The sequence below is a fragment of the Nicotiana sylvestris genome, chromosome 8 (genome assembly GCF_000393655.2).
Source record: "Nicotiana sylvestris chromosome 8, ASM39365v2, whole genome shotgun sequence".
Classification (NCBI taxonomy): Eukaryota; Viridiplantae; Streptophyta; class Magnoliopsida; order Solanales; family Solanaceae; genus Nicotiana; species Nicotiana sylvestris.
Window position 1 is genome coordinate 79,112,229 of NC_091064.1, and position 5,910 is coordinate 79,118,138.

Genomic DNA, 5,910 nt, shown 5'->3' on the forward strand with positions numbered 1-5,910 from the left:
GAGACTAATTTTTGATATACTTGAGGAAAGAAAGATTTCCTAACCAAAAGTATCCAAAGTTGCAACCAAGAGCTAATGGTCCATTTCAAGTTGTTCAAAAGTTAGGTGACAATCCTTACATATTGGATCTACCAGGCGATTATGAGATTTCACCAATATTTAATGTTGTTGACCTTGCATCATTTATAGAGCCTTTAGACTTGAGGACGAGTCATTTTCAACCAGAGGAGAATGATGCAAATCAATAAGCTATATTAGCTTTTTGTTATTTAGCTCGCCAAAAACAAGTTCTTATATGCCCACAAATAGGTGTGTGGATGTGTCTTCAAGTTCAAAAGGCCCAATGATGCAAATCAAGAAGCTATTTAGCTTTCTGTTATTTAGCTCGCCAAAAGCAAGTTCTTATATACCCACGAATATGTGTGTGGACGTGTCATCAAGTTCAAAGTCCCAAGATAGATTTCAAAAAGCCAAGACCCTTTCCTTCTTAAAATAGGATTTAGTTTAATCCTTTTAGAATAAGGATTTTCTTTTTAGTAGGATTCTAGTTTCTTTTCCTTATAGAATAGGGATTTTACTTTCCTTGTCTATTTATTTTATTTTCTTATTAGAATAGGAAATATAGTCATCAAAGAAGAGACTCTAGGTCTATATAAAGGGTTCTCTTTCCTTGTAGAATGCAATTCACGTTTTTGAGTTTTACCCTAATTTGCAATAAAGTGTTTTTCCCTGCTTTATCTTCTTTATCCTTGTTTTTGGTTCCAACCAAGGTGGTGATAGTCTTTATCTTGTTTTCAGTTATGTGTGGTGTTTCTTTATCACGTTAATTGATTCCAAGTGGTGACTTTAGGAATCTTATAGTTCTTGATCATTCAAGAACACGTTTCTAGATCTAAATTCATTTTTTTGTTATCATAGGATCAAAACTTTCCTTGAACCGGTATATCATCAATATTTGCTTGTTTTGAACGAGTAAATAGTCTTTTTTATACTTTAGATCGTCTCCTTTCATCTCATTTTTGAATCATCAAATTCCGAGTCCTAAAGCTTGAGATACGTTGTTTCTTGAAACCGGCCCACAAACCAGGTTTTCATTTCAAGACTTGATCCTGATCGGTTGGTTCTTTATTAACTCAAAGAATCACATCAATAAGCATTACCCATAATACCACGAACTCATATATATTGTTTATTCCTAATTCCATGTCCAATTTCGTGATCAAAATAATAAATCATTTCAAGGTTCTCTACCAAATATTCCATCATGTCTATCAATTTTCTGTTATATCCCGCATTTAGTAAATAAATGTTTCGTCATAAGTTAATTGACGTAGATTCGGAAATGAGATTATTTTGAGATCATAAGAATTTATGCTATTTGTAACAAGTTATAAGTAAGTGTTATAAAGGTCAGAGTGTTAACGAATTGAAGAAATTGAGTATCGCTGAAGTTTGTTATTTTGGGATAAAATACAGTCCGAGCTATAATACCCGACATTTATGGACTAGTACCATACAAGGTACCCTGTGATCATTATAATACGATGTATAAAGTGTATTAAGATAAGTAGAATTTTAAGTAAGTTGAGATAATTCCTAATTATGTGGGTAATTGATTAATTATCGTGTAGCGGAATATTACCTAATTAATTAATTGGTTATAAGATAAAGTTAAAACCATCCACCCCCACCCCACATGGAAGCAAGCCATGCCTATGACATATGACTCTTAGTCATAATGACTCAGGTGGCTATCTAAAGTAATAAGCGAGTAAAGTGGAAGTCATACAAGTTAGGTTTTCATTTTGGACAGAGAATGATATGGAGAGAAATCATATGTCTTTCGTACAAAATTCAATGCATTTCAAAGAAAACCAGTCAGTGAAACTACATTCAACAAGCTCCCAACAAAATTTCTTGCGAATAAATTAATTCCAGTGAAAATTATTAGCACTTTAGCAACGTAAAATTTTGTGGTTCCAAATGAGTATGGTGCAACCTTTTCCAAGAATATCATATGGATTTTTCCCTACTTCAGGTATGTAAAGGCTATAATTTCTTTCTTTTGGCATGATCCAAGTAATGATACGTAAACGTAATGTTATTCCATAAATGACTCTACTCTTAGTAGTTAAGGATATCTATGTTATTCATTCCTATAAGGTGATATTTTTAGCATGAAGGATCGAAACAGTGTTTACGTGTTGGTTGAAGCAAATTATATGGACTTATGGAGTATGAGTGAGTGATACTTGGAAATGAAACTGACCTTCGTCCATAATTTTGTGAATATATTTTTGGGTAACTGAACATTAGAGAATGGTTTATCATGGAAAATATTTTTTTTCCGTTGCAAAACACACCCTTGTCTTTTCATTTTTCATCTTCTTTTTATGAGGTATGGTACCTTTCTGTATTGTGAAACTCAAGATATTTATTTTGTTAGCAATCCAAACTTTTATGTTAGGCATTTGAAAGATGCATAAGAAGTAAGCCGAAGTGTTTATAAAATCTCCTTTTCATTGTTTGTGCATAATGGACTAGCTGTTTCTTCTTCTTTGTTTTCACTGTGTTCCTTGAGGAGGTGAAGTTTCTCGGGCAGTTACCACCGGTTGAGCAGTTATGCATCATTATTTACTACCGGTTGGGCAGTCATGCATATTCCTTTACCACCGAGCTCCGGCCGGTCGGGCAGTTACAGTTACCACCGATTGGGCAGTTATGTATTATTATTTATCACCGGTTTGGCAGTTATGCATTTACCACCAAGCTACGGCTAGTCGGGCAGTTACCACTGATCAGTTGGGTAGTTAACGTCACAAAAATGATGTAATTAGAATTACTATATTATAGTTTTATTTATATATACGAGATGGGTTTTATTCTATATGTTACAGCCCTCAGCGGCAAGTCAGAAGTTATAAGTTGACTTTTATCTCTCCCCGAGATAGTATCTTATTATTATTACGTTTCATTGCTGCCTTAAATGCTCGGTACATTCTTCGTACTGATGCCCCTTTTTCATGGGCGCTGTGTTTCATGCCACGCATGTGTAGAAAGGCGAGGTGAGGACCATCCATTGTAGGATGCCTCCAGATATCAGCTTTTGATTAGTGAGCTCCATATCTTCCTGTAGTATTGCTGAGTCACGTTCTATATATGTTACTTTATTTTATGAGGATGTTAGGGACCATGTCCCGACTTATGTTATGGTCATGTTTTCTTAGAGGTTTTTGTAGACAATGTCATGAGAATTGTCTTCCATTCTATTATTGCTAGAATGCAATTTCTGAAATTCTCATAATGCCGGCTATTATCAAATCACTCAATCCATAATTCATGTTTGGATTACCTTGTTCACCAGACCATACTGATTTGTAATACTTTGGGGTCTAACTTTTCCTTTTGTTCATGAACTTGTTTCTTGAATTGAGGATATGACTTTATGGACTATATTCTTTTGTTGTCTCAAGGCCTGTTACCTATCGTCTTTTCCTTCCCTTTACCATAGACTCGGTAATACTATCATTTTTTATCTACCGTTGTCATCCATGTATCACATCTTACTCATAATAATTCGTTAACTCTCTTCTTATTTACCGCTAACATTATGTCTATCACTTTATTATGAAAACACAAACAAGACATTATTTTGCTTTTATCACCCCTTGCTCTATCCATTAGCTCTTCGGGTTGCCTAACATTCTTTCTCTACTAGGGACATGAGTCACACTAAGGTAACATTTATCCCTTCGAGAATTCCAATTCCTATCTTTGTAAAAAAAATTGAACATTCTAGTATTCATATCTAGTTATACTATTTTAGAGTGAACCATCTGGGTCTCTCGCAAGGATATCTATTAGCACATTTTCAATATTCTTGGAATGTCAACTAACACAAATAATCCATCCACCATTTTGGGTCACTCTAACTCCAGCCGGATACTGATATCCGTCCCTCTCTTATAATACTTCTGTTAGCCCCCATGGGGTATAAGTAAGATGGATGTGGCCAATTATACATACCTTTGTTATTGTTGAAGGTCACTCAAAAGGCTTATATTCCTCTGCCTGAATTGTAAATACTGATAATTTTCATTAACTGGGCACCTCATACCCTTCTTTATATTGCTTCTTTTATTTCTTGAAACTTGTACCTAGATTTTAAATTTCTCATTGCTTTTCACCATATTGGTGGATAGATATTCTTGACTTAAGGCTCCTTGTCAAGAAGCTTACATGTATTAGTACACACATGATCTACTAAAGAACTCATATTTACTCATCATGATCATCATACAAAATCGAGTTCCTCTGACTTAACTCTTCCATAGCCAGATTCAATCTCTTACCAACTGTCTTTTGGTTGTAGGTATCCTCTTTTTATGAACAAAATAGAAGTTAGGAGTTTGAATTCTTATAAGTGAGCTCTACCACACGATCTAGAGTAAGAAGAAAGAATGATAGTCCTAAATGTCATGTAGCCTCCTGCTTATAAGTGTGGTACACAACACACCCATAAACAAGACTCTACTAAACACGGCTTGTAGACTCCCTAGGATAGAACTGCTTTGATACCACTTTTGTCATGACCCAATCCGATGGGCCGCGACAGGCACCCGGTATCTTACTCAACCGAGTATCAACATAATGTATCTTTTCATATCATGCTATCATAGGTAAATGAGACGGAAAGGCTGACGTAGGATAACTAGAATAAAACATGTAATACCAACTTATACATAACACATACAGTCCTATAAGACCAAATGACCACTCGTACACTGAACATAGGCCGACAAGGCTGTATAATACTTTAGTACATGACATTTTTCTATGATGTTGAGCGTAACGTATATATATTCGTATGTATATCGCCTCATATTTTACTTTTGCTTCATTGATTTAGGATGCGAAATGTGTTGATTTATATTAAATTGAGATATTATTATGTGTAGGAATGATCCGGGAGAAATTGAGGGCGATATGTGTGAGATTAGAGCCAAAACAAACGAAAATAGGGATGTTGGGAAGTGCAGCGCCACAGGCAGTGCCTAGCCCTATCTGTGGTGCCAGAAATAGAACACTCAAGCAGGCAGCGCCGTGGAGGGCGCCTGGCACTAGCAAAGGCGCCAGTGACGTGCAGTTTCTCCAATTTTGCCTGGGACACAGTTATTTCGGTCCTAGACCTACCCAACACGTATAAAATCAAGACTAAACTTATTTGTGAAGGGGGATGCCACTTTTGAGAGAGGATACACACAAGAAACATTCTGAAGCAAGAACATCTCAAATTTCTTTATCTTTTCTTAGTATTTTAAATTATCCAAATGCTTACCTTGAAAATAGTATTGACAATTATATTTGATTTTGTGGTTCTAAAAATATGTGATTTATTTCAATACTAGTTGTTAGGAAATAGATGCTAAGTGTAAGTAAAGAGAATAACATATGCAAAGCAATGTTGTCTCAAGACTAGGCCTTGAGCTGGCTGGAACAGAGGGCCCCGAGGTCTAGTTGGGGCAGTTGGAAATGAACAATTGGTGAAGAAAAATGATATCAAAGGCTTCGATGATAGTCCTTTGCGATTAATAATGGGCAATAAATGAAGAACAATAAATGAACAATGAATGAACGCCCAATGAATCTGTAGAGTAATTGTTGAGCACGTTTAGGCCAGAATAACAGAGAATGTTCTATTGTAATCAATATTTGTTGCCTTTATAAAATGACAAGGGTCCCCTTTATATAGGAGAGGAGAATCCCAACATAGTACATGCCTAATAATAACGAGGAAATGCTATTGGTACAACTGTATAATGGCTCAGTATGGATTCGTACCATTCTTGCAGACCTGGTCTGCTCTAACCACGTTTCTTTGGGATCTTTCCCACGTTTTTATGACGATCA